Source organism: Choloepus didactylus, chromosome 4 (genome assembly GCF_015220235.1).
Source record: "Choloepus didactylus isolate mChoDid1 chromosome 4, mChoDid1.pri, whole genome shotgun sequence".
Lineage (NCBI taxonomy): Eukaryota > Metazoa > Chordata > Mammalia > Pilosa > Megalonychidae > Choloepus > Choloepus didactylus.
In genome coordinates, this window is record NC_051310.1 from 159,154,409 (window position 1) to 159,173,251 (window position 18,843).

An 18,843-nucleotide genomic window follows, 5' to 3' on the forward strand; every position below is an offset into this window, starting at 1 on the left:
CATGGACCCTAATCCAATATGACCGGTGTCCTTTTTTTTTTTTTTTTTTTTTTTTTTTTTTTTTTTTTTTTTTTTACATTTTTAGCTCTTCTATTTTATTTTGGTTCATTCTTTCTACCCATAACAGTCGGCGAACATTGGCTAAAAGTCTGGAAATTTGTATTTTCTAGCCAGATCTCCATGTAAGGCAGTGAAGTGGGCAGAGACCTTTGGGGCACAGGGAGACTCTGGACAAGACAGAACAGGGACAAGCCAGAGGCCACCAGCATGCTGGTGCTGGGGTCAGGGCGCCCCTTGTCTGGCCTGAGCTGCTCCTGCTGCTACTCTTTTTTTTTTTTTTTTTTTTTTTTTTTAATCATCATTTTATTGAGATATATTCACATACCACGCAGTCATACAAAACAAATTGTACTTTTGATTGTTTACAGTACCATTACATAGTTGTACATTCATCACCTAAATCAATCCCTGACACCTTCATTAGCACACACACAAAAATAACAAGAATAATAATTAGAGTGAAAAAGAGCAATTGAAGTAAAAAAGAACACTAGGTACCTTTGTCTGTTTGTTTGCTTCCCCTACTTTTCTACACATCGATCCATAAACTAGACAAAGTGGAGTTTGGTCCTTATGGCATTCCCAATCCCACTGTCACCCCTCATAAGCTACATTTTTATACAACTGTCTTCGAGATTCATGGGTTCTGGGTTGTAGTTTAATAGTTTCAGGTATCCACCACCAGTTACCCCAATTCTTTAGAACCTAAAAAAAGGTTGTCTAAAGTGTGCGTAAGAGTGCCCACCAGAGTGATCTCTCGGCTCGTTTTGGAATCTCTCTGCCACTGAAGCTTATTTCATTTCCTTTCACATCCCCCTTTTGGTCAAGAAGATGTTCTCCATCCCACGATGCCGGGTCTACATTCCTCCCCGGGAGTCATATTCCACGTTGCCAGGGAGATTCACTTCCCTGGGTGTCTGATCCCACGTAGGGGGGAGGGCATTGATTTCACCTTTCAAGTTGGCTTAGCCAGAGAGAGAGGGCCACATCTGAGCAACAAAGAGGCATTCAGGAGGAGACTCTTAGGCACAAATACAGGGAGGCCTAGCCTCTCCTTTGCAGCAACCGTCTTCCCAAGGGTAAAACTTATGGTAGAGGGCTCAACCCATCAAACCACCAGTCCCCTATGTCTGTGGTCATGTTAGCAACCATGGAGGTGGGGTAGGCGAATACCCCTGCATTCTCCACAGGCTCCTCAAGGGGGCACTACATCGTTTTTTTTTTTTTTTTTTTTTTTCCTTGTTTGTCTTTTTTCTTTTTTTTTTTTTTTAACTTTCCCTTCTTTTTTCAAATCAACTGTATGAAAAAAAAAGTTAAAAAGAAAACAAACATACAATACAAGAACATTTCAAAGAGACCATAGCAAGGGAGTAAGAAAAAGACAACTAACCTAAGATAACTGCTTAACTTCCAACATGTTCCTACTTTACCCCAAGAAAGTTACATACTATAGCAACATTTCAGTGAACTTGTTCCTACTACATCCATCAGAAATTAACAGACCATAGTCATTTCTGGGCATCCCCAGAACGTTAAATAGCTTATCTGTTCTTCTTGGATTATTGTTCCCCCTTCCTTAATTGCTCTCTACTGCTAGTTCCCCTACATTCTACATTATAAACCATTTGTTTTACATTTTTCAAAGTTCACATTAGTGGTAGCATATAATATTTCTCTTTTTGTGCCTGGCTTATTTCGCTCAGCATTATGTCTTCAAGGTTCATCCATGTTGTCATATGTTTCACCAGATCGTTCCTTCTTACTGCCGCGTAGTATTCCATCGTGTGTATATACCACATTTTATTTATCCACTCATCTGTTGATGGACATTTGGGTTGTTTCCATCTCTTGGCAATTGTGAATAATGCTGCTATGAACATTGGCGTGCAGATATCTGTTCGTGTCACTGCTTTCCGATCTTCCGGGTATATCCCGAGAAGTGCAATCGCTGGATCGAATGGTAGCTCTATCTCTAGTTTTCTAAGGAACTGCCAGACTGACTTCCAGAGTGGCTGAACCATTATACAGTCCCACCAACAATGAATAAGAGTTCCAATTTCTCCACATCCCCTCCAGCATTTGTAGTTTCCTGTTTGTTTAATGGCAGCCATTCTAACCGGTGTTAGATGGTATCTCATTGTGGTCTTAATTTGCATCTCTCTAATAGCTAGTGAAGCTGAACATTTTTTCATGTGTTTCTTGGCCATTTGTATTTCCTCTTCAGAGAACTGTCTTTTCATATCTTTTGCCCATTTTATAATTGGGCTGTCTGTACTATTGTCATTGAGTTGTAGGATTTCTTTGTATATGCAAGATATCAGTCTTTTGTCAGATACATGGTTTCCAAAAATTTTTTCCCATTGAGTTGGCTGCCTCTTTACCTTTTTGAGAAATTCCTTTGAGGTGCAGAAACTTCTAAGCTTGAGGAGTTCCCATTTATCTATTTTCTCTTTTGTTGCTTGTGCTTTGGGTGTAAAGTCTAGGAAGTGGCCTCCTAATACAAGGTCTTGAAGATGTTTTCCTACATTATCTTCTAGGAGTTTAATGGTACTTTCTTTTATATTGAGATCTTTGGTCCATTTTGAGTTAATTTTTGTGTAGGGGGTGAGGTAGGGGTCCTCTTTCATTCTTTTGGATATGGATATCCAACTCTCCCAGCCCCATTTGTTGAAAAGACCATTATGGCTCAGTTCGGTGACTTTGGGGGCCTTATCAAAGATCAGTCGGCCATAGATCTGAGGGTCTATCTCTGAATTCTCAATTCGATTCCATTGATCTATATGTCTATCTTTGTGCCAGTACCATGCTGTTTTGGCAACTGTGGCTTTATAATAAGCTTCAAAGTCAGGGAGTGTAAGTCCTCCCACTTCGTTTTTCTTTTTTAAAGTGTCTTTAGCAATTCGAGATGACCGGTGTCCTTTTAAGAAGGAAAAGGGACAGAGACAGATGAGGGAAGAACATCAGGTGACCACTGGGGCAGGCTACACCATGGACTGCCAGCAGACCACCAGAAGCTAGAAGAGACAAGGCAGGGGTCTCCCCTAGGGGCTCAAAAGGAATCATGGCCCTGCCAGCACCTTGACTAAAGACTCCTGGCCTCTAGAAGTGTGAGACAATAAATTCTTGTTGTTTTAAGCCACCCAGTTTGTGGTACTTTGTCACAGCAACCCTAGGAAACCAAGAGAGTCTGTCAATGCCTCAAATTCACAAATGAAATTCCCAGTAAGGTGCATTAATACTTCTGCTCTCCTCAGGACATGGCCAAGGACTGTAATTTCAATTCTAATCCATCTACCTAATGGTCTACTTCGTGAATTCGCGCCTGTGTGGTATAATCTGAAAGGGGATAGAAAGACTCCCTGACAGCCTCCAAAAGCACCTTTCCTCAGCAGCTGCTTCAAATTCTAGCAGGAGAGAGGCATACACTTAGATACGGGCCTTTCACATTTAAAATCCTTATTAACGTATTTGTACTCTGGAGGGGAGAACTTCATTTTACAGATGAGGAAACTAAAGCTCAGGGTGGCTAAGTTATTCTAGATAACACAAACATGAAAAGGTGAGGCTGGGGGTTGAAACTAGGAAGTGTGATTCCATAAGAGCCTTGACTTTTCCTCACTATCCCAAAGTGGAGAAATGAGAAAGGTAGGAAGAGGTGAGGCAGGTAAACTTAGAGAAATGGGTTTCACGGTTTTGCCTCTGATCATCAGCTTTGCTCTCTGGTGGACAAGATACTGTTCTCACTCCTGGCCAGCTGCTATGAAGACAGTGAATGGGGCTGTAGTGTGGAGTCATTCTTTCTGGACATCCGTTCATCTCGGCAGTGCATGTCATGCTGTTTAGCTGGCAAACCTGGGAGTTGAGAATACCTTAAGCAGGCAGATTCAACGATAGATCTGTGAGTCCATCAATAGGACACTGCCCACTGAAGCCTCGCTAAAGCTGTTCACAACCCTCCTTTGGCAACCAGTGGTTTGCAACATGCATCAACTCATGGGAAGAACTTGGATGACTGCCACAAAGCAGTTTTATGAACCTTGCAGGCTCTTTTGCAAACCGGAAAAGGCTTAAATATGAAAGGCACACATTTCAAAGGTTTCTGCTGGTTCTCAAGGGAAACTCCTCTTCCCACTTCCTTTGCTGTATTACCCACCTCTGGCATTTCAAAAGCCCAGTTTGAACCCTTCTGGCTGCCTCTCCTGTCACATTCTTTCTGTGCCTTCTATCTTTACTGCCAGTGCTTCAAGCAACCTTAGTGGCTTGCCTCGCAGCAATGTCCAGACCTCTACAAATTTAAAAGGCCTAGATATTAAAAGAATTATACACCATGATGAAGTGGGATTTATCCCATGTATGCAAGGGTGATTCAATATAAGAAAATCAAATAATGTAATACACCAACTTAACAGAACAAGGGAAAAAACCACGTGTCTATTGACGCAGAAAAGGCATTTGACAAACTCCAGCATCCTTTCTTGATTAAAACACTTAGAAAACTAGGAATAGAAGGAAACATCCTCAAGATGATAAAGGGCATATATGAAAAACCCTTGGCTAACATCGTACTCAATGATGAAAGACTGAAATCTTTCCCTCTAAAATACAGAACAAGACAAGGATGCTCATTGTCACTACTGTTACTCAACATTGTGCTGGAAGTTTTAGACAAAGCAATTAGGCAAGAAAAAGAAATAAAAGGCAATCAAATTGGAAGTGAAGAAGTAAAGCTTTCACTATTTGCAGAAGACATGATCCTATATTTAGAAAGTCCCGAAAAATCTACAACAAAGCCATTGGAGCTAATAAATGACTCAGTAAAGTAGCAGGGTACAAGATCAACAGGCAAAAATCAGTAGTGATTCTATACCATAGTAATGAGCAATCTGAGGAGGAAATCAAGAATAAAATTCCATTTACAACAGCAACTAAAAGAATCAAATATCTAGGAATAATTTTAACCAAGGATATAAAGGACTTATACTTGGAAAACTATAAAAATTTGCTAAAAGAAATCAAAGAAGACCTAAATAAATGGAAGACATTCCATGCTCATGGATTGTGTGCTGATTTGGAGCTGTTATGTACCCCAGAAGGCCATGTTCTTTTAAACCATTCTTGTGGGTACAAACCTATTGTGGGTGGGACCTTTTGATTAGGCTGTTTCAATTGAGATGGGACTCAGTCCCTTCAAAGTGGGGTGTTAATCCTTTACTAGAGTCCTTTAAGAGAGAATAAAAGGCAGAGACATTTGGAGAGAGCTTAGAGAGAGAAACGCCTCAGAGATGCGAAGAGAGAATCCACAGATGCCCAGAGAGAAAGTCACTGGAATCAGAAGTCACTGGAATCAGAAGCTGAAAGCAACAAAAATGGGAGTGAAGGACCAGCAGATACTGGCCATGTGCCTTGCTATCTGGCAGAGGAACCCGGGATGCCAGCAGCCTTTCTTCAGAGAAAGTATCCTCTTGTTGATGCTTTAATTTGGACACTTTCATGGCCTTGGAATAGTAACTTGTTACTTAATAAATCCCCATTGTTAAAACCAACCCATTTCTGGTATACTGCATTTCAGCAGCTTTAGCAAATTGAAACAGATTAGAAAACTAAATATTGTCAAGATGTCAATTCTACCCAAAATAATTTACAGATTCAACACAATTCAAATCCAAATTCCATCAGTGTTTTTTGTGGAAATGGAAAAGCCAATTATCAAGTTTATTTGGAAGGGCAAGGATCCCAGAATAGCCAAAACCATCTTGATAAAGAAGAACAAAGTTGGAGGACTCACATTTCTTGAATTCAAAACACATTACAAAATTATAGTAATCAAAACAGAGTGGTACTGGTACAAGGACAGGCATGTAGACCAATGGAATTGAACTGAAAGTTCAGAAAAAGACCCTCATGTCTATAGCCAATTGATATTTGACAATGCTGTGAAGTCTACTCAATTGAGAAAGTACAGTCACAAATGGTGCTGGGAGAACTAGATATCCATACGCAAAAGAATGAAGGGGAACCTCTATATTACACCTTATACAAAAATTAACTCAAAATGGATCCAAGGTATAAATATAAGAACCAGGACTATAAAACTCCTAGAAGAAAATGTAGGAAAGCATCTTCAAGATCTCGTGGTAGGCAACGCTTTTTTTAGATTTTACACCAAGCCACAAGCAACAAAAGAAAAAATAGCTAAATAGGACCTCATCAAAATTAAAAATGTTTGTGTATTGAAGGACTCCATCATGAAAGTGAAAAGACAACCTACTCAAGGGGTGAAATATCTGGAAACTACATATGCAACAAGGGTTTGATATCTAGATTACATGAAGAAATCCAACAACTCACAATAAAAAGACAAACAATCCATTCAAAAAATGGTTAAAGACTTGAATAGACATTTCCCCAAAGAGGATATACAAACGGCCAAAAAGCGCCTGAAAAAATGCTCAATATCATTAGCTATTAGGGAAATACAAATCAAAACCCCACTCTGAGATACTATTTCATACCCACTAGAATGGCTACTATTAAAAGAAAACAAGTGTTGGAGAGGATGTGAAGAAATAGGAACACTCATTCATTGTTAGTGGGAATGTAAAATGGTGGAGGAAGATAGTTTGGCAGTTCCTCGGAAAGTTGGGTATAGAATTACCATATGACAGTCATCCAATTCTAGATACATAGAAGCAAACATTTGAACAGATATTTTGCACGCCAGTGTTCATGGTGACATTATTCACAAATGCAAAGAGGTGGAGGCAACCCAAGTGTTCATCAACCAGTGAATGGATAAATAAAATGTGGTATATACATACAATGAAGTATTATTCAGCCATAAAAAGGAATGACGTTCTGATACATGCAACAACATGGATGAATCCTGAAGACATCATGTTGAGTGAAATAAGCCAGACACAAAAGGACAAATATTATATGATCTCACTGATATGAAATAATTAGAACAAGCAAACTCATAGAGTCAGAATCAAGAATATAGGTTAGTAGGGGCTGGGACAGGAGTAGGGAATGGGGAGTTAATGCTTAAATTGTACAGAGTTTCTATTTGAGTTGACTGTAAAGTTTTGGTAATGAATGGTGGTGATGGAGCACAACATTGTGAATGTAATCAAGAGCACTGAATTATATATTTGAATGTGGTTAAAAGGAGAAATTTTAGGTTGTATATATGTTCCTAGAATAAAAATTGAAAAAAAACAACATAGGACTGTACAGCACAGTGTATCCTATTGAAACCAAAAGTTAACAGTACTACAATTATAAATATGCTCTTTCATGAATTGTCACAAATGTACCACACTAATGCAAGGTATTAATTATACGGTTGTATATGGGAACTCTCTATTTTATGCATTATTTTTCTGTAAATACACAAATTCTCTAATAAAAATGGTAAAAAAAAAATAATAAAAATTAAAAAGCAAGGGAACTTCCACCCACTTCACCTTACTGAAAAGAATCTCAGCAAGACCTTCAAAATTGAGCCAGCCAACAACCATTTCTTGGGCATGTTCCAGTTTGCTAATGCTGCTGTTATGCAAAATACCAGAAATGGACTGGCTTTTATAAAGGGGGTTTATATGGTTACAAAGTTACAGTCTTAAGGCCATCAGGTGTCCAAGGTAAGGCATCAACAATAGGTACCTTCACTGGGGAAAGGCCATTGGCTTCAGGAAAACCTCTGTTAGCTGGGAAGGCACATGGCTGGAGTCTGCTCCAGAGTTCTGGTTTCAAAATGGCTTTCTCCAAAATGTCAGTGTCAGCTTCCAATGGCCGTCTTCAAAATGTGTCTCAGCTGCAGCTGCAGTGAGAGAGCTCCTTCTGTCTGAGCTTTTATAGGGCTCCAGTGAACTAATCAAGACCCACCATGAATGGGCAGAGCCACATTTCCATTGAAACATTCAATCAAGAGGTCACACCCTAATCAAAGGTGTCACTCACAGTTGGGTGGATCACATCTCCATGGAAACACTCAATCAGAAGGTTCCAACCTAATCAACACTAATACTTCTGCCCCCACAAGACTGCATCAAAGATAATGGCATTTTGGGGGCCATAATACATCCAAACCAGCAGAACAACCTAATCCAAAGATTCCAACCTAATCAACACTAATATGTCTGCCCCCACAAGACTGCATTAAAGAACATGGCATTTTGGGGGATATAATATATCCAAACCAGCACAGGGCACCACCCACCAGCAGCTTATACGCTAGATGAGAAGCAAGGCAGGTTAGAATTTTGGCATTCTGAAGCTTAAAAATTTAATAGCTGGAAGTGATCTTAGTGATTATCAATCCCATCCCATTCTCTCACTTTACACATGAGGAAAATGAAGTCCAGGGGATAATTCCAAAGTCATAAAACCAAAGAGCAGCAAATTCAAGATCAGGGTTAGACATGGCTCTCCACTTTGGTCCAAAGAAAAGAAAAAGTTAGAGTTAGTAAAAATTTAGAGAAATAAAAGTTAGATTAAAGTGATATGAAATGATAACATGAAATATTATATAGCCATCTCAAGTCTGTGGAAGATGAGAACAGGTGGTATGAGGGAAGAAAGCGGGGGGAGGAGAAAGAAAAAACATTATTTATCACAATAGGGACCCTTCTCAGATTCATTCTTTTTCTTTGAATTGGCACAACATTAAGCGCTGGACTAGAATTCCTTTAGCCCATAGATTTCTAAACCTCAACTTTTGGCTCTCACCTTTCTTTCTCCTGACTTTTCACAGCTTATGTTTTCTCATTTGATTGTCCAGGCCAAAAGCAATAATGGCCTGTCCAAGTGAAACATTCTGGGATAGTCCAAGAAGAGCCAATTCGCTCTGGCCAAGGCACAATCCATGGCTCTGTTCTGACCCAACTACCAGGAGCCGCTCCTACAGTCTCAGCACTCTGAGCCATTGGGAGGGGAAGTCACCTGGGCAAAGCCACGTGACCACCATCAGTCTGGGAATTAAAGTACTGGCATCAGTGGTCTCCTGAAAACACAAGCTAACCACTCCAGGAGCCTGGATCAGCTGTTGTGAGGGATTCTTGGTACCTATTCCAGGCCCTGGCAAACGACAGGGTAGGAAAACAGGAATCTGTCGAGCCCAGTTCTTATCTTGGGAACCGTACCCTTCAGCCTCAGTACAAAACCACCACCAGGTGCCTGCAATCTGTAATCAGTGCTCTATCAAAATGCTCTCAGAAATGCTGAAATTATCCTGATTTCCTCATGCAGCTGCACAAGGTCCTGTTGGGTAACTGAAGAGTCTTTACAGGTTCACTGAGACTCTCCAGAAGCAGCAAATGAGAGGGCCTTGGTTAGGATCCAGCATCTGATCATGGTGAAATCCTCACATGAGAGGGACGGGTGGGTAGGCGGGCATCCCTGTTCTATGTCTTCTGATGTCACAGAACAGTCTACAGATCCAGGTCAGATTCAAGGTCTATATGCAAATACAGACTCTGTCCCATTCAATCAGCTCTTCTGTCATTCAGTGTCAACCCCTTTTTTAATCAGCATGGTCTGGAAAATAACTCTGACCTAGCAGTTATTTGATAGGGGGAGGAAAATCTATAGATTGACTACTACTAACTCAGGCTAGCACTATAAATTTATAGTATAAATTTAATGATATCACAAATTAACAAATTACAAAAACATTCAAGCACATGTGATTAGACTCACTACTCAGAATCTGGAGGCCAGGGCACAGTAGTCACCTCTCCTTGCCCCAACCTTGTAAGGAATGGTGCAAAGAAGGCTATATTTGTCATCAGAGGATCTAGGTCTGGGCCCTTTTAAGCCATTACTTGCTGAATAAGTTTGGGTAAAGTTTGACTTTTCTGAGACGTGTATCTTCATATTTAAAGAGCCATCCATGTCACAGGACTGTTGTGTGGGATGGAGGAGAAGATTATAGAAATCAGCTCCCTGGGTCAGACTGCTCCCACCTGCCCCACAATGGCAGACAAGCATCTAAGCATGTCAGCTGACATTTGCAAAAACATGTGTATCACAGTGTATTTTACAAAGCCCTTCCAGCTTGTGAGGGAGGTGGGGAGGTAATGTCCTCTCTGTGACAGGTGAAGAGAATGAATAGGTCAGAAAAGGGACCTATCTGAGCAATTCCACTAGACTTAATGAGGAGAGAGATGAATCTTCTACCTTAATCCTGCCCTATTTCCATTGCACCCCTCTGCTTCACCATATGCAACTGCCAGCTTAAGCTGCAAAATAATGACAGAAGCCAATTTAAGTCTGTCACACAGTGGATGGAGTGTTGCTACCCAAGGAGATATGGAGTAGGGCAGACATTTAAAAAGAAAGAAAAAAGAAAATGGGCACACAGAGCACAAAGCAGAGCCACGCTGGGATAAGACATACATTCACTTGTTCATCAAACATTTGTTGAAAGTCTGCTGAATATGCGACACCATCCTAGACAGTGAGGATACTGCGGGGCACGAGATCAACAAAGTCCTCTCCCTCACGGAACTCACATTCTGGTGGGAAAGAAAAACATTCAACAAGTAAGCAAATCAATGCAGCAGTTGAGAAGAAATCAAATTACACGTGTCCTGTGGTTCCGCAATCAGGTAAAAGGATAAAGAATAACTGTCACTATTATTTGCCACTAGTCATCACACAGGGAAATCAAATAATATGGAGCTAAAGCACTCCATGCCTTCTAAGAGGACATTCATCTGGCTTTGATGAATATTTCTGTTCTAACACATATTGTTCATTAGTAACAGAAGCAATGAAGAAATTTCATATAAGGAAATTTCATTCAACAAATATTTACTATGAGTAGCTATTATGATCTAGGCTCTGTGGAAGGGTTGGAAATCACAGTCAAATTACGCATTTCAAGAAGAAAATGGTCTGATCGAGGAGAAAGACAAATTAAGAATCCGACGGTGCTGCTCAACAAAAGCAGAAGAGGCAGGTACAGTTAAATCCTTCAGAGGCTGAAGATCAGGAGATAACTTGGTTTATTAAGCCCATCTTTAAAATGTAATTAAAGAATCTAATTAGGTCTGCCCACATGGATTAGGCAGGTAGATCCACTTCAATTAAAAGCCATAGGGAAAGCTTCAGGAAGCTGTCAGTTTCATGTGAGTGACCTAGATTATATGCCTGTTCCAGTTATGCTTCTACTTGGGACCCTTATATAGGGTGTGCCCTAATCTGCTTCATCCATGAGACAAATAGACCCTGACCCAAGGTGAAAGGCAGAGAAAAGTGCATGGAAACATTTCTGCATAGAACTGAAGCACTTTCAGAACAGCACCAAGGAACAGGGGAGAAAAAAGAAAGAAATGGTCATAGAGGAGATGCACAGGAAAAAGTTAGCTAATACAAATATGAACTCTTCAAACGTCCATTTGATACTAAGTATTACTTAGGGGGAAAAAAGATGGAAACAAACACTATTCATTTTCATTTGTGTACTCATTTCCATCTGTGCAAGGCAGTTCACTGATATGGGAGGGTACTGATTGGCATTCATAAACAGATGGTTTTGTAAGAACAAATTTTGTTGGCCCATTCTCATAAAAAAACATACATATACACACACACACATACATACATACTATATATATATACATAATGTAAAAGAGATTTCTAGTTTCTCTTGAAAATTGGGAGAACCTAGTAACAATAGGCCAAACTGAGGCTTAACGTCAGTTGGCCATCATTCAAGATCCCTTGTTTTTCTCATATATGGTCTTCTCACTAATTTATTCCTGTCAGGTTACTGAACATGCAAAATTGGTTGTAGAGCCTGAATTAGCATGACTGGGAAAGCTGTAAGGATACATATTCGGAAAGGAAGATCACAATAAAGAAAGGCATTGCCCAATGGGAGAGTAAAGGATCATCACATAACTTGGGGAAATTAAACTAAGAGTGTCAACATAAACAAAAAAAACAAGCCAAATATTTGTATCCACAGTCATCTTAGAAGTTTTATCAGCAGTTTATATTCTCTCCCTCTCTCAAACACACCCACTGTTCTGATAAAGTACCACTGAGCAGGCTCTGGAGTATATTTAAAAGCAAAATGGAATGTGGAGGGTGGGAGCCGCCAGCAGTCTCCTCTACTGCCAACTGGTATAACCTTCTGGGGGCCAATTCAGTTATATTTATCAAAAGCTCTTAAAATAGGCACAACCTTCGGGCAGCAGTTCTACTCCTAAGAATTGTTTCTAAGGAAATTATCAAAAGACTGGGTAAATGCATATGTAAGAATGTTCATCTGCTCCATTCTTTCACTGATAGCCTATTTAATCTCTCTCTATAGCCTTCATTAAAGAGTCAGTGTTCTGCAGGAACTTGAGGGCCAGAATCTTACCTGTTCATGTTTTCATCTTATGATGGTTAGGTTCATGTATCAACTTGGTCAGGTGATGGTGCCCATTTGTCTGGCAAGCAAGCACTGGCCTAACCATTACCGCAAGGACATTTCACGGCTGGTTAATAAACCAGAAGACTGTTAAATCATCAGTCACTTCATTGCATCTGTGGCTGATTACATCTACCATTAACTGAGGGAGTGTCTTCCACAATGAGAGAATCCAATCAGTCAGATTTAATCCAATCAGTTGAAGACTTTTTTTTTTTATCTTCATTTTATTGAGATATATTCACATACCACGCAGTCATACAAAACAAATCGTACATTCGATTGTTCACAGTACCATTACATAGTTGTACATTCATCACCTAAATCAATCCCTGACACCTTCATTAGCACACACACAAAAATAACAAGAATAATAATTAAAGTGAAAAAGAGCAATTGAAGTAAAAAAGAACACTGGGTACCTTTGTCTGTTTGTTTGTTTCCTTCCCCTATTTTTCTACTCATCCATCCATAAACTAGACAAAGTGGAGTGTGGTCCTTATGGCTTTCCCAATTCCATTGTCACCCCTCATAAGCTACATTTTTATACAATTGTCTTCGAGATTCATGGGTTCTGGGTTGTAGTTTGATAGTTTCAGGTATCCACCACCAGCTACCCCAATTCTTTAGAACCTAAAAAGGGTTGTCTAAAGTGTGCGTAAGAGTGCCCACCAGAGTGACCTCTCGGCTCCTTTTGGAATCTCTCTGCCACTGAAGCTTATTTCATTTCCTTTCACATCCCCCTTTTGGTCAAGAAGATGTTCTCCATCCCACGATGCCAGGTCTACATTCCTCCCCGGGAGTCATATTCCACGTTGCCAGGGAGATTCACTCCCCTGGGTGTCTGATCCCACGTAGGGGGGAGGGCAGTGATTTCACCTTTCAAGTTGGCTTAGCTAGAGAGAGAGCGCCACATCTGAGCAACAAAGAGGCATTCGGGAAGAGGCTCTTAGGCACAATTATAGGGAGGCCTAGCCTCTCCTTTGCACCAACCGTCTTCCCAAGGGTAAAGAGACAACTTTCACTTCTTCAGCCAGCCAGCCTCTCCTGAGGAGTTCATTGAGGACCTTCATCAGAATTGCTAGCTCGCGGCCTACCCTACAGAATTTGGACTTGTGCATCCCTACAGTTGCCTAAGACAGTTTCATAAAATCACATATTTACAGATATCTCCTTTGGGTTCTGTTTCCCTAGAGAACCCTGACTAGTACACACCCTTTCACGCAGGCATTTCGTTGAGTATCTACTTCTCAGGTCTGTCCTAGGAACCCAGAACCCAAAGATAAGCAAGATAATCACTGCCTTTGGAGAAACTCAACAGGACAGGCACAGTCAGGAGACTACGCCAGCTCTGAAATGGGCAGGTGGGCTCTCAATTATCACTGCTGTATAAGTACCACTGGCTTCAAACTGAGAACTTAAACATATATGGTCTATGTTGCGTTTTTTTAAAAAAACTTTTTTATCTAGCCTTTTCTCTTGTAGCCCCATGCTGCAGACTTAAATATGTCTCTGCTCACCTCACAGATACCTGGAGAGCAATAAACTATATGACGCTAAATGATCACTTCCAGAACAATCACCATCTGTTTTAGTTCTTACATAACACATTTAACACTATCCATCATCACATAATTTGGACTGTTAATTCTATGTCTGTATGTGTGTGTTTACCTGTAGCACAGAAATTCCACTGTGCTTCTGGATGGTTGTATCAATACAATGGGTGAGGGAACGGTTTCCCATAGAGTCAGCCCAACCTAACCCAGTAATAAAAGTTCCTCTTTTCTAACCCTGTACCATTCGTCATCATGGGAAGCCCTCATGACCAATGGTACAGGGTTAGAAATGAGGAACTTTTATTACCCAAATTAAAACTAGATAAACAGCATCTAGGCTAGGGGAAAAAATGCCACGACTTAGTCTGAAGTTATTTGGTATTAGTTGATGACTTCCCTACTTGCCTGCAATATTTCTTGATGGCCGGTTATGTACAGAATGATTACGCTGATCTCCTCTATTATAATTCTACTCCTCATTTATCACATAGTTCTCAATGGTATGTAAATATAAAGACAGCTCACAGTACTTACAGAGATAGAGGAAGCTCAAATGATTAAATGCAAATATAAAAGTCATGTCAATATAGTGTCATAAACTAAATTTTTTTTTCTATGCTATTAACATAGAAACCGCTGAGAAAGAATGCTCAGAAATAAATAAGCTCAATGACAGAATTCATGTCCTATAGATACCTACTCTATGTGTTAAAAATTAGGATGTTCTAAATTCTTAATAGAGGTTGGTGGGAAATTTTTCAAAAAGATTCTGGTTTGGGACACATCCACAGAGCCGAGATTTCTATTCTATGTCACATTAACTACCAAACAGCTCATTATGAAAACAAAACAATAACAACCCCCCAAAACAAATTTTAATAAGGGAAGGCACAAAGTATAGGGAGGAAAAGAAGATTCAATGGTATTTCCAAATACTATCACCTAGAGACAACAACCAATTCAAACACCATCTACTAAGTGTTCTACTAGGACATCAGTAAATACCTTCCCAAAGTGCCCCTTAGATTTTGTCACTAAGGCCTATTTTGGTCAACACTTAGACCATTGCTGAAAGAATATTGAACAGTTTACATAAAGCACAGGAAAGTCAAAATAAATGGCTGTAGTCACTATCTTTTCCCATGCTGGATCAATGTTTGCTGATGTCCTAGCAGAACACTTAGTAGATGGTGTATGACTTGGTTGTTGTCTCTAGGTGATAGTATTTGGAAATACCATTGAATCTTCTTTTCCTCCCTATACTTTGTGCCTTCCCCTATTAAAATTTGTTTTGGGGGGTTGTTATTGTTTTGTTTTCAGCTGAGTATTCCAGGACATCCCTTGCCCAGCCCCAACCTTAACACACAGCACATGAAGAGGCACGTGAGAGATCTCTGCTACATGTGTACACCTTAGGATATTCCAAAAGCTCTGAAAAGGCATTCAGCCCCCAAAGCAAATACAGCTTCATGAAACTGCACAGGTGGCAGACCTGGGTCAATAGCTGCTGCCACTCTCAGTAAAGAGCTGCTACTGTTTACTGAATGCATACTAGGTGTCAGGAGCTTTGTTTGGTGTACCTGATAACATCTCAATAAGCCTCATTAATGAAATAAGTATGATGATTGTTATCCCTATTTTAAGATCTATATAGAAATGGCAGAGCCACTTGAAATCAGATCTGCACAGAAGACAAGCTACTTTGTGACGACTTTGTTAAGAAGCCTGAGGAGCCTTAAGGACCCCCCCTTGAAATGTCCCCTGGCTATTTCATATGTCTTTGGAAGTGCTATCCCAGAAGGGAAGTGAAGGCAGACCTAAAGACAATGTGCATCCCAAGAAAGGATGAGTGAGGAAGGCCAGGCTGGCCCCAATCTTGGCAATGTTGGTTGAGGCCAAGTGACTATTGGGCTTTATTACGTATATGCAAAATCCATTTTCATCCTATAAATAGCAAAAAAAAAGAAAAAAAAAAAAAAAAAAAAGCTATTTTCTGTAGAATCTCACCTCTCTACATGTTTGTTCCAGCTGATGAACCTATTTCTTTCTGTCCTGAGAGAGACTGTTTACTACTGTGCATTACAATAAAAATCAAGCTGTCTGATTTGTGCAGAAAGGGATTTTAATGAAAGATACTGGGTAGTTGTCTGGACTACTGGTAAGGCAGGAGCCAAAAAGACCAGAAGCAGTCAGAACCACAGCCAAAATCACACCACAAACCGGTCCAGTGAGAGGCCCACTGGCCCTGCTCTTGACTGTGTGGACCTTGCAGTTTGCAGCCCTGCCTGCATCTGACATTCAACACAGCTGCTTCAGTGCTGACCCTGGAAACTCCAAGCTGTTGCTACCACTTGTCCCTTCCAAATATGTCTTCCATAATCTGTTTCTGTTCATCAGTAGCCCAAGATTCCAAGTCCTGGGCAGGTAAATCTGAATAGCTGAGCCTAAAGTTATCCTCATATCCTAGCTGGAAAGAAGGCTGGGACAGCAATTCTCTGTTGTTTTCAGCTTCTACAATGGACCAAGGCTGATTAACTGAGACATTTCTCCCAGTTTAGGAGGAGAGTTCAGATGCTAAGCCCTCTTCCCCTTTTCCACCCCCCACCCCGCCAAAAAAAAAAAAAAAAAAAAGGAAGAAGAAGGAAAAATGGCAATGATCACTACAGAAGCTTGGGGCCAGTTTTAGTAGTTCCCTGAAGGAGGAAAAGTAGGCCTAATCTCCAAAAACAACAGTTGTGCTGATACAGTAATAGAATCAGGGAATAGCTTTTCACACTGCCATTTGAGATCTCCTACTTTGACTCAAAAGTCATTGAACAGGCCAATGACCCATCCCCTCTGGCCAGGTGTCCGACTTGCGGCACTGCGACCCTCCGCACCCCCGCCAACACGGCGCTGAGCGCAGCACGGAGCATGCATATCTTTGTCTGCAGCCTGCGCGCGGCCTTGGCACCTGCCACGTCCTGCCCGCCAGGGCCCTGCGGGCTGGGGGCTGGGGGCTGGGGGCGGGTGCTGTTTCGACGCTGCGCACCGGCCCCGCTCTGCTCTCCATGAAGAAATTCACGGACACACATGAATGGATAACAACAGAAAATGGTATTGAACAGCGAGAATCAGCAATTTTGCACAGGAAGCTTTGGGAGACGTTGTTTACTTATAGTCGTCCCAACGTTGGGACAAAATTGAACAAACAAGAGGAGTTTGGTGCTTTGGAAAGTGTGAAAGCTGCTAGTGAACTTTATTATCCTCTATCAGGAGAAGTAACAGAAATTAATGAAGCTCTTAGAGAAAATCCAGGGCTTGCCAACAAACCTTGTTATGAAGATGGTTGGCTGATCAAGATGACACAGAGTCATTCTTCAGAACTTGATGAACTAAAGAGTGAAGAAGCATAGGAGAAATACATGAAGTCTATTGAAAAGTGAAAATGGAACCCCTAAATAAACTAGTCTGAAACAGTATAATCCAGCAAATATTTTAAATTACTGGTGGATAAAAATTTATAATAGCTGCAAAGGAGAGGCTAGGCCTCCCTATAATTGTGCCTAAGAGCCTCCTCCCGAATGCCTCTTTGTTGCTCAGATGTGGCCCTCTCTCTCTAGCTAAGCCAACTTGAAAGGTGAAATCACTGCCCTCCCCCCTACATGGGATCAGACACCCAGGGGAGTGAATCTCCCTGGCAACGTGGAATATGACTCCCGGGGAGGAATGTAGACCTGGCATCGTGGGATGGAGAACATCTTCTTGACCAAAAGGGGGATGTGAAAGGAAATGAAATATGCTTCAGTTGCAGAGAGATTCCAAAAGGAGCCGAGAGGTCACTCTGATGGGTACTCTTATGCACAATTTAGACAACCCTTTTTAGGTTCTAATGAATTGGGGTAGCTGGTGGTAGATACCTGAAACTATCAAACTACAACCCAGAACCCATGAATCTCGAAGACAATTGTATAAAAATGTAGCTTATGAGGGGTGACAATGGGATTGGGAAAGCCATAAGGACCACACTCTACTTTGTCTAGTTTATGGATGGATGAGTAGAAAAATAGGGGAAGGAAACAAACGAACAAACAGACAAAGGCACCCAGTGTTCTTTTTTACTTCAATTGCTCTTTTTCACTTTAATTATTCTTCTTATTATTTTTGTGTGTGTGCTAATGAAGGTGTCAGGGATTGGTTTAGGTGATGAATGTACAACTAGGTAACGACACTGTGATCAATCAAATGTACGATTTGTTTTGTATGACTGCGTGGTATGTGAATATATCTCAATAAAATGAAGATTAAAAAAAATTTATAATAGCAACTTTTAGCAATACCAATAGGAAAACAGAAACTACTTGTTCCAACTATGCTCCGTAAAGAGAATATCCGTTAACTTTCTAATGATAGCAGATAGACACAGTTGGCACCTTTTTCACATCACCCAGTGATTTAGACTAGGATCTAGTTATTATAGTCAGAATTCATGAAATTATTGGAGGTAAAAACTACTTGTAAAATTTATGTAATTCATGGGTAAGATTATTATCTTAAGGTTACATAATATTGTAACTTGCTTATTTCAGTCCCTGGATTTGGGTCAAAATACTTAATGATATTTTCATTGGAAATAACTGGGAGTGGATGTAAGTTTTTGTTAGTTGTACAGTCAGGTGAGGAGCAGGGCTATCTTAATTTTGCAATATACCATGTTTGCTGGTGCTATTGTCATATAACGAAGCAACAGCCTTGCAGCAAAATAAGAAGCCCTTTAATAACAATGAAATATTCAACTTCTCCATTAAGAAAAAAAAAACC

At 40.5% G+C, this 18,843-nt stretch overlaps 1 protein-coding gene and 1 pseudogene across 1 annotated transcript in view; one reads left to right on the forward strand and one right to left on the reverse strand.

Moving 5' to 3' along the window:
- Positions 1–18,843, reverse strand: part of STXBP6 (syntaxin binding protein 6) — a 281,376-nt gene that overhangs the window by 206,127 nt on the left and 56,406 nt on the right. The gene's annotated exons all lie outside the window — the stretch shown is intronic.
- On the forward strand, positions 14,296–17,468 carry LOC119532972 (annotated as a pseudogene).